An 18,669-nucleotide genomic window follows, 5' to 3' on the forward strand; every position below is an offset into this window, starting at 1 on the left:
TCAATCAATTAATTAGAGTCCTTGAAAGTGAGTCAAAATGTTGAAAGTGTTGATTTGAATGAAGTCATCCATGCTGGTTCAGGATTGTAATGGTTGAAGGGTAATAACTGTAACTGAACCAGGTGGTGTAGGATCTAAGCTCACGTACCTCCTTCCTGATGGCAGCAGCGAGAGGAGAGCCTGGCCTGTTGTTCTCTTCATATCTTCTAGCCCAGGAGTTGGCAACCCCGCGGCTCTTTCATCTCTGTGCTGCGGCTCCCCGTGGTTTGTTAGTTTTTGAAATGTAATTCGAAATTTGAAGATTATGGTGATCTTGTACAATCTAAATAAAATGTTGTGGAGACCCCATTTCCTGGCACATCCGAACCGGCTCACAATTAGCCACCGTTCTGGCTAAGGGAGATAGCCTACGGGGGTTTGTGAGTACGTGTCTTTTGGAGAATCCGCGCCCACGGGGGGCGAGTTGAGGGAGGCTTTAAAGCAAGGCTGTTTAGTTCGAATAAAGTTATCTTTGACTGCAGTGTTGTTATTTTAGCGCTGCGTGTAGCACACCGCTACAACGTGTTTTTTTATTGCTATTAATATACATCACCACTGCCAATGCCTGACACCTGCTTTCTTTTAATTCTTCGATCCAAGGTAGGCTAACTATGGAGTAACCTTCAACCCAACGTCTTTTTCTCAGAGTTCAAAATGTTTTTGTTGCATGCAGAAATGTAATTTTGTTTTCTCTGCAGGAGTTCATCAATTTCATAAATGCAACACATTATAGTTTGTTTATACATAGCATAAAGGCAAAAAAAACCCGTTGTATGCAGTGTTATTTCATTTTAAATGTCAAACGGGTTTTGTGGCTCCCAGTGTTTTCTTTTCTGTGGGAAATGGGTCCATATTGGCTCTTTCAGTGGTAAACGTTGCCGACCCCTGTTCTAGCCCATCTTTCCTCTAAGAGTTTCCATGCACTACATGTTAGAGCAGATCTCCCACTGCCCGCTCACCCTTGGTCAACACTTCTTCTTTCAGCATGGTTTGAGGTTTTTTAATCTACCAGAAATCTATTAGGAGTGATCTCAGCATAGGTAGCAGGCAATACTCAAAGGAAGACTCCGACAGCTCGAGCCACCATAATGTTGAGTCTCCAGTTCTCAGCTTTATAACTGTTTTTTTGACTTTCAGAAACACTTAGGACATGCTAACACACACACACACACACTTTTAAATTACTGTACTGTATATGAGTTAGCTTAAGTCTATCAAAAAGGAGATTTGCCATCTTTTTGTCAGCAGCAAATTACTCACATTAATTAGAATAGGAATGCTGCACTTGCAGCAAGTGCAGACTGAGTGGGCAATGTTCCCAGTCAGAGAGCTGGGAAATTAGTACTACCTTGTCAGACTTGAGATGCACTGCAGGGGTACATCAGCACAGGGCATTTTCAACCCTCACTGCTTTAGTTCTTTACAGGTAAAGCAGTGGATGTTGTCTATATGGACTTCAGTAAGGCCTTTGACAAGGTTCCACACAGAAGGTTAGTTAGGAAGGTTCAATCGTTAGGTATTAATATTGAAGTAATAAAATGGATTCAACAGTGGCTGGTTGGGAGATGCCAGAGAGTAGCGGTGGATAAATGTTTGTCAGGTTGGAGGCCGGTGACTAGTGGTGTGCCTCAGGGATCTGTACTGGGTCCGCTGTTGTTTGTCATATACATTAATGATCTGGATCTGGATGATGGGGTGGTAAATTGGATTAGTAAGTATGCAGATGATAATAAGGTAGGTGGTGTTGTGGATAATGAAGTAGGTTTTCAAAGTTTGCAGAGAGATTTAGGCCAGTTAGAAGAGTGGGCTGAACGATGGCAGATGGAGTGTGAGGTGCTACATTTTGGTAGGACTAATCAGAATAGGACAGGCATGGTAAATGGTAGGGTATTGAGGAATGCAGTAGAACAGAGTGATCTAGGAATAATGATGCAGAGTTCCCTGAAGGTGGAATCTCATGTGGATAGGGTGGTGAAGAAAGCTTTTGGTATGCTGGCCTTTATAATTCAGAGCATTGAGTATAGGAGTTGGGATGTATTGTTAAAATTGTACAAGGCATTGGTGAGGCCAAATTTGGAGTATTGTGTACAGTTCTGGTCACCTAATTATAGGAAAGATGTCAATAAAATAGAGAGAGTACAGAGGAGATTTACTAGAATGTTACTTGGGTTTCAGCACCTTAGTTAGAGAGATAGGTTGAACAAGTTAGGTCTTTATTCTTTGGAGTGTAGAAGGTTGAGGGGAGACTTGACAGAGGTATATAAAGTTATGAGGGGGATAGATAGAGTTGATGTGGATAGGCTTTTTCCATTGAGAGTTGGGGAGATTCAAACAAGAGGACATGAGTTGAGAGTTAAGGGGCGAAAGTTTAGGGGTAACACAAGGGGGAACTTCTTTACTCTGAGAGTGATAGCTGTGTGGAACAAGTTTCCAGTAGAAGTGGTAGAGGCAGGTTTGATATTGTCATTTAAAAAACAAATTGGATAGGTATATGGACAGGAAAGGAATGGAGGGTTATGGGCTGAGTGCGGGTCAGTGGGACTAGGTGAGAGTAAGCGTTCAACACAGACTAGAAGGGCCGAGATGGCCTGTTTCTGTGCTGTGATTGTTATGTGATTATATGGTTCACTGCTGAGAAACAAGGCATGGTTAGTAAGTTTGCAGGTCATACTAAAATAGGGGGTGTTGTAGATAATGTAGAAGGTTATGAAAGATAAGCAGGCATCTTGATCGGCTAGATATATGGGCTAAGGATTGGCAAATGGTTTTCAATCAAGATAAACGTGACACATTACATTTTGGTAGATCAAACCAGGGTGGGACTTATACTGTGAAAGGTTGGGCCCAGGGGAGTGTTATGGAACAGAAGGACCTAGGACTGCTCATGCGCAGTTCACTGAAAGCCCTATCGTAAGTAGATAAGGCAGTGAAAATTCATTTGGCACTCTGGTCTTCATCAGTCAGAGTAGTGAGGTTAGGAATTGGTGAGTTATGTTGCAGTTTCTGTACATATAGTAAGATATTTATGAGGCCACTCTTGGAGTGTTGTGTACAGTTTTGATCACCCTGTTATAGGAAAGATGTTATTAAACCTGAAAGAGTGCAGAAAAGGTTTACCAGGATACTGCCTAGATCTGGTGCTCTTAATTACAAGGAGAACAAGGCGAGATTGCTCTTAATTTTCTACATTGTAGCAGATTGAGAGGTGACATGACAGAGATATACATGACCATGAGGTACAGAGACAGTGTGAAAGCACACACAGTGTTTTACCCTGGAAGATGGTACTAAAAACAAGAGGCATAGATTTAGGATCAGAAGTGAGAGATCTAAAAGGGACATCAGAGGCAGCTTTTTTACATAATGATTGCATTTGGAATAAGTTGCCAGAGATAATGGTTGAGGTGAGCACATTAGTAATAGTTAAAAGCCATCTAGATAAGTACATGGAGAGTAGAGGGCTAGAGGACTATGGGCCAAATGGGCAACACATCGGCATGAACGAGTTGGACTGAATGGCCTATTTCCATATTGCATGAATCTAATGCTGTAAAATTTTCTTTCTTGCCATGCCAAAAGATAGCAGACATGCTCAGAAATATATGCAATGTCCTTTAAGAGGATAAGCACCTAGTATTCTTTAAAGGAAAATGTGATGCATGACGACATTTCAGAATCCTGTCTTTTATTGCATAGCAAAAATACTTAGCAGTCATGAAATTAGTGGGCTATGCACACTAATCACACAGCCTTGTGATGCACCAGTACTGATGGAGATTGTAGAGGAGATATTGTTGCCAATCAAAACTGACTGGGGTCTGCAAGTAAGGAAATCAAGAATCCAGTTCCCCAAGGAGGTCTTGAAGCCAAAGTCTTAAAGCTTATTGACTAGTTTCAAGGGGATGATAGTATTGAATGCTGAGTTGTAGTCAATGAAGAACAGCTTCACTGTACAGATGTTCCACGGATGAGTGAAGAACCAATGAAATGGCACCTGCTGTTGACCTGTTGTGACAATAGGCAAACTGAAGTGGAATCAAGTTGCCTCTCAAGCAGGAGTTGACATATTTCATCATATTTCCTAAAGCACGTAATCACAGTGGATGTAAGTGTTACTGGATGATAGTCATGCGGCAGGTTACCAACTTCATCTTAGGCACTGGTATAATTGAAACCTGCTTAAAGCAGGTGGGAACCTCAGGCTGCTGAAGCAACAGATTGAAGATACTGGTGAACTCTCTGGACTCCAGCCAATTGATCAGCACAGGTCATTAGCACACGTCCCGGTATTCTTTCAGGGCTGGATGCTTTCTGTGGGCTCACTCTTACATCAGCCTTAGAGACCGAAATTACAAGGTCATCAGGGGTTCTGGAAGTTCATGAATTTCATAAGACTTATGCACAGTACCGTACCTATGACACTTTGTGAAAAACCTGCCCCTCTGGTCCCCTTTAAATCTTTCCCCTCTCACCATAAACCTATACCTCCTAGTTTTAGGTTTCCCTGCCCCAAAAAAATGATTGTGATCATCCACCTTACCTCTGCCCCTCGTGAATTTATAAACCTCCATGAAGTCACTACTCAGCTCCCTTCACTCCAGGGAAAACAATCTTACCTTACCCAATCTCCCTTTATCAAGTCAAGCTCTCCTTTGTAGATAACCCCCTGGTGAATATCACTGCACTGTTTCTAGTGTTACTGCATCATTGTTATAGTGTGGTGACCAGAACTGTGGCTAACTGTATAATCAATGTATCGTACAGCTGCACTATGATGCCGTCCTGGTATTAGGAAAGAGTGGAAAACCAGCCCCGTTCTTTTCTGCCTAGGAGGTTTCGGCTAAAGGTCTCTCATAGTACTGACTGCATGCTGCTTGCTCATTTCACTTGTTCTAGTCCCTGTGTAGTTGCAGGACTTTTCAATATTAAATGTTCTGGTCTGGGACTAAAAGGTGTCTCTGGGGTGGATTGTGTTGGATAAATGGCATGAAGATGAAAGGCTGCTCGTAAAGTAACGACGCTCTGAGCTCAGTGTGTTCTAGACCCTGTGGTGAGCCTATCAGGGGAACCGGCTGAACATGTGACCTCCTTAATTACTTTTGGCTTCTGATTTGCAGTGCATGGGTCTGATGGTCAAAGACATGCCATGTACTGTTGGGCTTTAAGCCTATTGTTCCATATGGAAACACTGCCCAAATTGGAGTTATATTCATCAGATCAAACATATTTCAAGTCCCTGTCTTACAAACTATTACTTCAATTGTATCTATGGGCTAGTCAGTATATGCAATTTTCAACACTGCCAGACCCCACAAGCAAAATCAGCTTAATCAGAAGTTGTGGCCCAATGGACAAAGACTGCAGGCCTATCCTGGATTTGGAGGGCTCTCTGTGCGTGTTGGGAGAAGGATGGGGTTTACCTTGCTGCTGTTGTTTTGTTGCTTGTTGTGTTTTATGCTGATCCACCAAGCATTGTAGGCGTGTGCCGGAATGTGTGGCAACATTTGCAGGCTGTCCTTATCACAAAGAACACATTTCGCTATACACGGGATAAATAAATCTGAATCTTATTTTTGGTATTAGTGGAGAGATGGTGGACAAGTTGTCAAGAAAATCCCATGCCCTCTAATGGATCTGAAAGGAATACACTAAGATGCTGCTCAAGCAGACTTATAAATGTGAAGGACCAGGGAGGAGAAACTTGGAGTGGGGATGGACACGAAGCAGACCTGAAAGGGTGATGGCAGTGTGGAACTTGCAGACTTGTGTAAAGCCGAAACAGAGGTGTCCCTGTGAATGGTGTACGGAGAAGGAGCAGCATGCACAGAGCAAACGGACGACTACCCAAGTAATGATGATAAATAGACTAGAAAAAAAGAAAAAAAGGAGAGTTTGGCACAACATCTTGGGTTGAAAAGCCTGTTCCTGCGCTGAACTGTTCTGTGTTCTCATTATCATCTTTAGGAACTTTAACTTCATTTCTTCATTCATAGGACGTGGATGCGACTGGCAAGGGCACCATTTACCATTTCCCTGTGACCACACTTGAGAAACTGCTGGTGAACTGCCTTCATGAAATGCTGTGTGAATTATTTCCACAGTGCTGTTAGGTAGGGAGTTGTGGGATATTGATGAAAGGGTGATAATACATGTCCAAGACAGAATGATGTATGGGGAGGAACCCACATCTTATGCTGATCAGCTGTATCTGTGGCTTTGGCCCTTCTAGGAGGTAGAATTCACAGGTTATGTCATTGCTGCTGAAGTCAGTGCATTCCTCAGTGTTTACAGCCTAGAATTATAAAATCACAGAAACTCATAGCACCGAGGGTGGCTGTTGGCCCAGTGCTTCTAGCTGGACAAACCACCCAGCTAACAATCAAACAGGTACAAGAACCTCACTCTGGAAGACAGTATCTTGACCAATTCATTATCACAGCACTAGAGCGCTGGCGGGAGGTTTCCTCAGTGTCTGGGTGGGACTTACAAGATGTGTATTCCTAAGAAGCTGACTCTCAAAGCTGACAGTGCTGGCATGTCCAGTACCGAACCATTGTACTGTGGTGCTCTCTTGTGTCGGAGGCTTTAAATGTTGGGCAGTGCCTTTCACCACCCTGGGAAACATTATCATGGCACTTGGACACGTTACTGAAGTACGTGGATCTCAGAAGCCAAGAAAAAAAAAGACCTATCTAACAGCATTCCTCACCAATAATCTGATGCTGCAGTTTGATTTTTGTCATGAGCATTTGGTCATCCATATCAAAGCCTCTGTAAAACAAGACCTAGAGCTCAATTCTATTCATTGCAGAATTACCTCAGAAAGCATCCTGTCTGGATGCACTACAGCTTGTATGGCAACTGCAAAGAGTCGTGCATACAACTCAGCACATCAGGGAAATCAGCCTCCCCTCTATGGACTCTGTCTATATTTCACACCACCTCAGTAAAGCAACAGTAGAATCAAAGATGCCTTCTACCCTAGACATTTATCTCTACTTCCCTCTTCTACCGGGCTGAAGATTCAAAGGCCTAAAAGCATATACCACTAGGCTAAAGAACAACTTCTTCACTGTTATAAAACTATTAACTATTATATACTTGTGGGAAAGTTTGCTGGAGTTGTTCAGGATGGTTTCAGCAAATTAGACAGGGGAATGGGAAATGGAGTGATCGTGCTAGGGATGAGATAGTTGGTTTACTAAAAGAGGAGGTGTGTAGTGACACTGCAAGCACAAAGAGACTGATGATAGGGCAAAACTGCAGTCAACAGGATGAGTTTCAATGTAAAAGAGAGATAAAATCAAAAAGGGTGAATACAAAACTGAAGATATTATATTTGAATGCGTGCAGTATACTGACTAAGGTGGACAAACTTGTAGCACAGTTACAGATTGGCATGTATGACGTTGTGGGCAACACAGTTGTGGCTGAGAGAAGATTATAGCTGAGAGCTTAATGTCAAAGGATACACATTGTATTGAAAGGATAAGCAGGTTGGAGAAGGGGTGGTGTGGCTGTTGGTAAAATTGAAATCAAATCATTAGAAAAAGGTGACATAGGGTTGAAAGGTGTTGAAACGTTGTGGGTAGAGTTAAGGAACTGCAAAGGTAAAAAGATCCTGATGAGAGTTATACACAGACCCACAAACGGTAGTAAAAATGAGGTCTACAACTTACAACAGCAGACAGAAAGTGAATGTTAAAAGGTAGTGTTATAACAGTCATGGGGGATTCCAATATGCAGGTTGATGCACCATCAATAACTCTCCGAGACGTGAGGCGAGATATTGGCTTTTATTGACTGGAAGAAAGAACAAGCAGCAATTGACCACCATGCTACATCCTGGAGACTGAGAGCAGGGCTCAGGCCCCAATTGCCTTTATACCGGGGTCTGTGGGAGGAGCCACAGGAACAGTCAGCCGGGGGGGGGGGGGGGGGGAGGGGCGTGTCCAGACAGGTATAAGTAGGTCACCACACAGGTAGATTGGAAAAAATCTGGTGCTGGATTCCAAGAGGGGAAATTTCTAGAAAGCCTTTTCTCCTTGGAGTGACGGAGGACGAGAGGTGATCTGATAGAGATGTATAAGACGGTGAGAGGCATTGATCATGTGGGTAGTCCGAGGCTTTTTCCCCAGGGCTGAAATGGTTGCCACAAGAGGACACAGGTTTAAGGTGCTGGGGAGTAGGTACAGAGGAGATGTCAGGGGTAAGTTTTTTACTCAGAGTGGTGAGTGCATTGAATGGGCTGCTGGCAATGGTGGTGGAGACGGATACGATAGGGTCTCTTAAGAGACTTTGGATAGGTTCACGGAACTTAGAAAAGTAGGGGGTTATGGGCAAGTCTAGTAATGTCTAAGGTAGGGACATGTTCGGCACAACTTTGTGAGCTGAAGGGCCTGTATTGTGCTGTAGGTTTTCTATGTTTCTATATTTCTAGATTGCCTATGAGATGGCTTTTTAGAGTAGCTCATGGATGAGCCCACTAGGATATTGGTATTCTGGATTGTGTGTTATGCAATGAATTGATTACAGAACATAAGGTTAAGGTATTGTTAGGGGAGAGTGATCATAATATGATAGAATTCACCCTGCAATTTGAGACAGAGAGCTAAAATCAGATGTATCAGTTTTACAGAGGAGTAAAAGCAATTACAGAGGCATGAGAGAGGAGCTGGCCAAATCTGACTGGAAAAGAATACCAGAAGGGGTGAAGGAAAAACAGCATTGGCTGGAATTTCTGGAAGCAATTCAGCAGGCACAGGATATATACATCATAAAGAGGAAGAAGTATTCTAAAGGCAGGATGACGCAACCGTGGCTAACAAGAGAAGTCAAAGCCAACATAAAAGTCAAAGAGAGAGAGCATAAAATAAAGCAAAAATTAGTGGGAACTCAGAGGATTGGGAAGCTTTTAAAAGCCAACAAAAGGCAACTAAAAAAAATCATCAAGAAGGCAAAGACGGAACACAGAAGTACGCTAGCCAATAATTTTAAAGATGATACCAGAAATTTCTTCAGTTACATAAGTTGTAAAAGAGAAGTAAGATTGGATAGTGGACCACTGGAAAGTAATGCTGCAGAGGTTGTAATGGGAGGATGAAGAAATCGGGGCTGAAATGCTTAAGTATTTTTCAATGGTCTTCAGTGTGGAAGACATCAACAGTCTGCCAGAAGACTGAGAGTGTCTGTGGGGAGAAGTATAGGAAGTTGCCATTACTAGGGGAAAGTTTCTTGGCAAACTAAAACATCTGAAGGTGGATAAGTCATCTGTGCCAGATGGTGTACACCCCAGGGTTCTGAACGAGTTTATGGGACGATTATGGAGGCATTAATAATAATCTTTCAAGAATCAATTGATTCCAACAGGGTTCCAGGGGAATAGAAAATTACAAATGTCACAGCACTCTTCAAGAAGGAAGACAAACAGATGAAAAGCAACAAAATGCCAGTAAGCCTGACCTCAGTGATTGGGAAGATGTTAGAGTCAATTGTTAAGGATGTAGTTTTTGGGTACTTGGCACATGATAAAATAGGCCGTGGTCAGCATAGCTTCCCCAAGGGAAAATCTTGCCTGACAAATCTGTTGGAATTCTTTGAAGAAGTAACAAGCAGGATAGACAAAGGAGAATCAGCAGATGTTGTGAACATGGATTTTCAGAAGGCCTTTAAGAAGCCACACATGTGGCTGCTTAACAAGCTATGAGCCCATGGTATTACAGGAAAGATACTAGCATGAATAAAGCAGTGGCTGATTGGCAGGAGGCAAAGAGTGGGAATAAAGGGAGACTTTTCTGGTTGGCTGCTGGTGACTAGTGGTTTTCCACAGGGGTCTGTGATGGGATCGTTTCTTTTTATATTATACGTCAATGACTTGGATGATAGAATTGATGGCTTTGTGGCCATGTTTGCAGACAATATGAAGATAGGTGGAGGGGTAGGTAATGTTGAGGAAGTTGAGAGGCCACAGAAGGACTTAGACAGATTAAAAGATATGCAAAGATGTGGCAGATGGAATACAGTGCATGGTCAGGAAGTGTATGGTTATGCGCTTTGGTAGACGAAATGAAAGGGTAGACTATTTTCTAAATGAAGAGAAAATGCAAAAATCTGAAATGCAAAGGGATTTGCAAGTCCTTATGCAAGATTGCTTAAAGGTCAATTTGCAGATTGAGCCAGTAGTGAGGAAGACAAATGTGATGTTTGCATTCCCTTCAAGAGGGCTAGAATATAGAGGCAAGGATGTAATGTTGAGGCTTTATAAAACACTGTCGAGGTCTCACTTGGAATATTGTGAGCAGTTTTGTGCCCTTGTCTAAGAAAGGATGTACTAACATTGGAGAGGGTTCAAAGGAGGTTCACGAAAATGATTCTGAGATTAAAAGGCTTGTCATATGAGGAGCATTTGATGGCTCTGAGCTTGTACTCACTGGAATGCAGAAGAATGAGGGGTGACCTCATGTAGAGAGGATGTTTCCTGTGGTGGGAGAGTCCATGACCAGAAGTCACAACCTCAGAACAAAGTTAAAGTTAAAGTCTGTCCCGAGCCTTATAGGCTCATCAGGCCGGTGCTTATGCCAGTTTTCGTGGCATGAAGTGACTGAGAGTATGAGACTCCCCCCTGGATAGGACGCAAGTCTGTCACGAGGTTAACCCCCAGCATTTTGCCTGTACCTATTTTCAGCTGGGTGGACTGGAGCAATATGTGGTTAAGTGCCTTGATCAAGGACACAACACGCTGCCTTGGCTGAGGCTCGATCTCATGACCTTCGGTTCGCTAGTCCAATGCCTTAACCGCTTGGCCATGTGCCACACCTCTCAGAATAAAGTGGCATCCTTTTTGAATGGAGAGGAGAAGGAATTTCTTTAGCCGAAGATTGGTGAAGCTATGGAATTCATTGCCACAGGTGGCTGTGAAGGCCAAGTCATTGGGTATATTTAAGGCAAAGATTGATAGATTCCCAATTATCAGGGCATAAAGAGATACAGAGAGAAGGCAGGAGATCAGGACTGAGAGGGAAAATGGATTAGCCATGATGAAATGTCAAGCAAACTCGATAGGCCAAATGGCCTACTTCTGTTCCTATATCTTATGGTCTTATTAAATGGTTCTCTAGTATGATAAGATGGATTTCTGATTTTGCAATCTATCTTATTATGAATTTGCACCTTACTTACCTGCACTACGCTTTTTCTGTAGCTGCTACACATTATTCTGTACTGTTATTAATTTATCATGGTCTACCTCAATGCACTGTGTATGGTAAAGATTCAGATTCAGATTTATTTATCACATGTACATGGAAATGTACAATGAAATGCGTCTGATGCTTAAATGACCGACACAACTAAACATGTGCTGAGGGTTGCCCGTCAATGCTGCCACACATTTTGGCACCAACATAACATGTCCACAATGCTCGGCAAAACAACACAGAGCACAACAAGCAACAAAACACCAACAAAGCAAGCCCCTTTCCTCTGTCACCTTCCCTTCCTTCCTCACACATGGATAGTCCTCCAAAACCAGACAGGACCCCAGGCTTCCCGTTTCCACTCTCTAGGCTTCAACCATTGGACTTTGACCTCTAGACTTCTGATCTGATCTCTATGAGCAGTTTGCAAGACAAGCTTTTCACTCTAGCTTAATAATAAACCACTTCCAATCCCAGTTCCAATTGCAATCCTGACAATATTCAAATATGGGCCAATCAATATCAACGTTTGCACCTAAGAGTTGCCAGACAATGACAACCTCCAACACAATAAAGTCCAGCCATCTTCCCTGAATATCTGACAGCATTACCAGTTCATCGTGCATACGTTTGGGGTCACCATTGACCAGAAAGTCAGCTGGATCAGCCACATAAACAAGAGTAGCTCAGAGACTGGATATCCTGTAGTGAGTGACTCACTCCGGACAGCTCAAAGACTTTGTACTATTCACAGGGCACTTGTCAGAAGTACACTGGGTTATCCCCTTGCCCAACAATTCAAGAAGCTTTACCCCATCTGTTTGACTGGCAACCCCCACCAAGCTCTCCGAATATTCATTCCCTCCATAGCACTGCTCTGTGTACAAAATGCACCGCAGATACTGACCTAGACTCATCCAACAGTAACTCTCAAAACTACAGCCTCCACCACCAGGTAGCACAAGAACCCCAGCCATATAGACCAACCTGCCTGTTCCTCTCCAAATCATATACCAACCTGACTTGGAAATATTCTGCTGGTTTTCTTTGTGGCTAGGTATCAGGAGGGCTACATAGTACAGGAATACAGCTCCCTACCAGCTTAGGTACCAATAGGAAAGGACAATAAATTTTGGTCTGGTCTGAAAAATGAAATAAAAAGAATTGAAACACTTCCTTGGTCAACTCATTGTGACAGCAATAGGTTTATTCCCTTTATTAGCAAAGGACACCTCCCCAGGGCTTATCATGGAACCAAAGGGCAGATTGATGGAGGCTCCATTGAATCTGCTCCCAACCCTCCACTACCCTTCCAGAATCCCTCTTTGAATTAGCTTTTTTAAGTGCTGTAGTTGAGATGCTGTAGCTTGAATAATCTTCATTATGGCTGTTGCAACAAGCTCGGGGACAAACACAGAAGGAATCTGCAATCAAATTCCCTAAATTGCTGACTTTCTGGGATTCCCCCATAATACTGGATTAGTAAATTGATGCCCTCTATAACATTGGCTCCCAATGTAACTTAGAGATAACGAAATTACAAAATCATAGAAATTTACAGCACCAAAGGAGGCTATTCAGACCATTAGCAAAGAGTGGAACACAGACCACAGAACGCTACAAGTCTTTCAGCCCTCAATATTCTGCCGACACTTTAACATACTCTAAGATCAATCTAACCCTTCCCTCCTATATAGCCCTCCATTTTTCTATCATCTATGTGGCTATCTAAATTTCCTAGAAGTCCCAAATGTATTTGCCTCTACCACCACCCCTGGTGTTCCATGCACCCACCATCCTCTGCATATAAAGACTTACCTACGATATTCCCTCTATACTTTCCTCCAATCACCTTAATATTTTGTCACCTTCTATTAGCCATTTCCACCCAGGGAAAAAGTCTCTGCCTGTCCACTCAATCTATGCTGGGTGCAGGTCAATGGGTGTAGGCATCTTAAATAGTTCAGCATGGACTTGATGGGTCAAAGGGCCTGTTTTTGTGCTGTACTTTTCTATGACTCTATGACCATATCAAGTTAGTTCCACTTCTGAGCTTCAAAGCAAGGTATCCATTTCTGTAAAGTATAAGAGCAAAGACAGTCTGGTCAGGATTCGGTGTTGGGAGTCAGGAGGATACAGCAAAAGAGTTTAAGACATGGAATCAACCTTCCCTCCTACTCAGCACTTGCAAGGGGTGGAAAGCAGAGAAACCAATGACTTACTTCTTTCTTTTTTAAGTTCCTTGACTTCTCCTTCACGTGAGGAAAGGTTTTGAGAAGTAAATCTGGAGTTGACTCTGATGTCAAGTAAGTCTTAGAAGTTCAGTGTTTGATCAAAATTTGATTTGTAGGGACACTGCAATGTCTATAACTTTCAAATAGGCATAACCTTCAGTTTCTGTCGGGAAGAGAACAACTCACCTCTCCAAGGTCAAACAAGAAACCAATTACTCAGGATTAGATGGGTTTGTGGATATTGATGTTACTGTGCTATTTTATATCTGAGGACGCGAACCATCTGTTCCATTCTCTTGACAAATTGTGCTGTGCTGTAAGGCCACATTATCATGTACAAGGCTTCACCAAAGAGCAGCTCTTCACAAAAGCTAACTTTGAATTGCCATATACATTATTAAGTGTGATGGGAGTGAAGTATGAAAGGGAAGCCGCGTTTCATCAACCATTGACTGAAGGCGTGAATTATTACCCAGCTTTCACAGTACTGTGGTCCTTGACTCCATTCATTAAAATGTGACGGCGAGTCCACTGGTTCAGAAGCTGCAATGATTTTGTATTATCACATCCAAAAATCAGACAGGTCCCATGATCAGACTCACCTTTGGCTTTGTCACTGTTATTTCCCCCCTTACTTTTAGTGTCTTTAAAATACTGGGGGTAACAGCTAGCTATGTCATGCTTTGTGAGTGGAAAATCATAAGCTTGGAAAATATACTCTTTGGAATTCTAAATATGAGTTCATTTAAATATCCCCATTATCAGGTTTGAGTAGTATTTTTGGTTACTTGAATACTTTATGTTTTACCCTGGGGCTCTGTGCATTATTTATTACTTCTAAGTGCAGTAGTTTCCCCACACTGCAGCTGTGAGGGTATGTAGTAGCAGGGATAGTGGCTAAGGAGAAAGGAGGGTTTTTATGAATACCTTAAGGATTTTCATAGCTGGCATTAGATTGTTACAAAGATACAGTTTCGTCCAAGCTTCCTGTCCCCATTGCAAAAGGCCAAGTGTTCTTGTATGGTAACCACAAGCCACTTAACTCTTTATTGATACACTGAGACCATGGCAGTATAAATAATTGATCAACTGACTCTCACAAGGCCAACAAAGAGAAATGGGAAGTAAAAACATTAATCAGAGTTTCAATGTTGCAATCTTTTGTTGGCATGATAATAAAACGGGTTTTCCTGCTCTGTCCCTTAAGAGTAGCAATTGCAGCAATCTTACAAACAAATTGATACTAACAAAGTAAAGGAAGATCTCTTATCTAAGCAATGGTTCATTCCTTTGTGATGGATGATTAACAAGTCATATCTATGATGTTCTCTAATAAAGAAGGAAAATAATGAGTGATGAATGAGTGGCTCCTGACTAACGTGAATACAATGTATTTACCAGAAATAAACTTCACAGAAAATAACACTGAATACTACAGAGTTATGAGTAAAGAAACGACCATTTGGTTCATCCAGATCCAGCTTCCACCTGGTTCTCCATCCAAGACACTTCCCATTCTCGTTTCACCCTCTCAAAGTATTCAGTCCTCCTCATGTGCTAAGGTAAGTGGAGAAGGAAACTATCTGAAACATCACAGGCATTTTTTCAGAATCAAAATCAGATTTATTATCACAGACATGTGTCATGGATTATTTGGTTTTGTAGCAGCAGTAAGTTGCCAGACAGGAGAAGGGGCAAAGGTGTGTTACTGACGTCTTAAAGCTAGTTGCTTCGGGCAGATGGGGCTCGTCAGCCGTGGTTGGCAGCTCATCTAGGAGAAGGAAAACTCTGATCTCAAACCTCTGCTGCCTTGCAACTACACCCACTCATGGGGAAAGCTTTGTGAGTAAACCCCGAGGGAAAAATCTGGAGCTGGAGTCCCTAAGGCAGTCCTACATTGAGTTCAATGCAGACTGGCAACTCCTGGGACGCTGCTGCTACTAAACTGTATGGTCTCTGCCGTTCCTTTGAGTTCATCGGATATGTGGAGAAGGGGAGCTTGCTTCATGGGCAACAGCTCGCTCTCCACATTGTGCTGCCCAGGCTTGTGTATCTATGCAGCCGTGATGCAATATCCAAGGTCAACTCTGACTGACCAAGGCCCTCATTCACTCACAAATATAAATAAGTAAATAGTCCCAAATTGGATTAGTGAGGGTTTTCAAGGGTTAATTGACTGTTCAGAAATCTGATGGCAGAGGGGAAAATTTGTTCCTAAAACATTAAGTTTGGGTCTTCAGGCTCCTGTACCTCTTCCCTATTGGCTGTAATGAGAAATGTGCATGTCCTGGATGGTAAGGGTACTTAATGATGGATGCCACCTTCTTTAAGCACTGTCTTTTGATGATGTCCTTGATGGTGGGGAGGCTTGTGCCTGAGTTGGAGCTGAGCCTGCCATCCTCTGCAGCCAATTGTGATCCTAGGCAATGGAGCCTCCATACTTGGCAAGCTGTAACCAGTTAGAATGCTGTCCACAGTATATCTGTAGAGTCTTTGGTAACATTCCAAATCTCCCCAATTCCTGATGAAGTATAGCTGTTGGTTTGTCTTCTTCATGATTGCATTAATATGTTGGGGCCAGAATAGATCTTTTGAGATGTTGATGCTAAGGAACATGAAACTGCTGGCCACTCAGTGGGGGTGGGTGTGTGTCCTCAACTTCCCCTTCCTGAGGTCCACAATCTGTTCCTTGGTATTTCTGATGATGAGAGCAAGGTTATCGTTGTGACACCACTCAACCAGCCAATCTGTTTTACTCCTGTACACCTCCTCGTCACCATCTGAAATTCTGTGATCAACAGTCATGTCCCTGGCAAATGTATGGATGGCATTTGAGCTGTGGCTCATCACACAATCACGAGTGTAGGAGAGTAGGGCAGTGAGCTAAGCGCACATCCTGGAGATATGCCCATGTTGATTGTCAGCATGGAGCTTTGTGCCCTTTGGAAAAGATTTTTTTAAAGGCTGGGAGAGAAAAGGAGAAGCAGACTGATTCAGGATCATCATCAAATCTAGAGTACTGGGAAAAAGAGGAGGATGGGTGTATGGTTGCTTGACCTGCATCAAAGCATTAAATGTGTGAGAGAAAATGTAAGGGTGGATCATGTTCCTGAGATGGTAAAGGATAAGAAAACATGCGTGAGGATTATTCCTTTAATGTGATAGTGTACTGGTGCTCATTGTAGATCAATGACAGAAATAAAGTGTACATAGTTCAGTGTAAGTCATAGAATCATAGAAAAGTACAGCATAGAAATAGGACCTTCTGCACATGTAGTCCTTGCTGAGCCATTTAGATTGCTTACTCCCATCACACTGGGAAACCATAGTTTTCCATATTCCTGCTATCCATGTACCTATCCAAACTTCTCTTAAATGTTGAAATCGAGCTCACATACACCATTTCCACTGGTAGCTCGTTCCACACTCACACCAACCTCTGAGTGAAGAAGCTTCCCCCCCATGTTCCCCCTAAACTTTTTGCCTTTCACTCTTAACCTATGATCTATAGTTGTACTCCCACCCAACCTTAGTGGAAAAGGCCTGTTTGCATTCATTCTATCTATACCCCTCATAATTTTGTATACCTCTGTCACATCTCCCCTCAGTCTTCTACTTTCCAAGGAATAAAGTCCTAACCACCTTATTTACATTTTTCTTGTAGGTAGGTGACCAAAACTGTACACAGTTCTCCAAATTAGACCTCACCAACATCTTACACAACTTCAACATAATGTCCCATCTACTGTACTCATTACTTTGATTTATGAAGACCAATGTGCCAAAAGCTTTCTTTATGACCCTATCTACCTGTGATGCCACTTTCAATCAATCATGTACCTATATTCCCATAACTCTTTGTTCCACAGCACTCCTCAGTGACCTACTCAGCTTACCCTGATGGGTCTTAGTAAAGTGCAACACCTCGCACTTGTCTGCATTCAACTGGCGAGTCTCGATTGCCCCTAATAAATACAACAGACTACAGGGCACTAACGGTGTGGTGGTTGTCTGGGGAGTGGAGAGGTGGGGAAGAACAAATTGCGACAAATAAATGGGCAAGTCATTCAGTCACTGAGGAACTAAGTTGGACATACAGTACAAGTAAAGGGAAATAGAGTAAAATATAAGAAAAAGGATTACCTTTATTTGTCGCCAATACATTGAAACATCGAAACTTACAATGAAATGTATTCTGTGTGCTAATGACCAACGCAGTCTTGGGATTGTGCTGGGGACAGGACACTGGTATTGGCACACTTCCAGCACCAGCACAGCATGCTCACAACTTATTAACCCTAACCTGTATGTCTTTGGAACGTGGGAAGAAACTAGAACACCTATAAGAAGCCCATGAGACCATGGAGAGAAAGTACAACCTCCTGACAGAAGCGGTGTGAACTGAATCCTGTTTGGTGATTACTGGTGCTCTAGGCATTTATGTTAGCTGCTGTGCTACCATGCCACCTCTTTGTAAAGTCAAACAACCTGACAACAGACCCTTCCACCCACCATTTCCATGACAACCATGGCACCCTTTTCCGCTCACCTCACTTGCATGCATAAAGTCCATACTCTTAAATGGCTTGGCTATTCAAGTGCTTATCGAGATGCTTCTTATATGTTGTGTAAGTATCTGCCTCCACCATCTTCTCAACAACACATTCCAGATTCCAGCCATTCTCTCTGTAAAAAAATCTCCCTTAAATCTCCTCCCTTCCCTTCAAACTTATGATCTCTTGTCAGATATCCCCTCCTCATGGAATAAGATTCTTAGAATCTCTCCTAAACTATTCCATTATAGGGTTTGAAATTCAGTCAGAACTGAATAAGTCTGCTTTTGTGGATTTCATGTTTTGACAACATCTTTTTAATGGATAACAAATGTGCCTAATACATTAAGAAAGCCAAAAAACAGCCAATTAAAGGCAAAATTAATGGTTAGTTTAGTGGCCTAGTTTCCATAATTTGACAACACTATCTTTTTCAACAAAATTCAATTATCTGCATTGAGAACATTTAATAAATACCAACAAATCCTCTCCTCTCATTGGTGATTATCAAATAACACTGCCATTGTTGCATTTACTTGTAAGTAAGGAAACCTGTTGACAAGTCTGCCAACAATCATTAGTCAAATTACAATCAATTATGCAAAGGTGCTTCATTAACTGTCGTGTCTACACTCTGTAGCAGTCAGT

The sequence above is a fragment of the Hypanus sabinus genome, chromosome 11, assembly GCF_030144855.1.
Source record: "Hypanus sabinus isolate sHypSab1 chromosome 11, sHypSab1.hap1, whole genome shotgun sequence".
Lineage (NCBI taxonomy): Eukaryota > Metazoa > Chordata > Chondrichthyes > Myliobatiformes > Dasyatidae > Hypanus > Hypanus sabinus.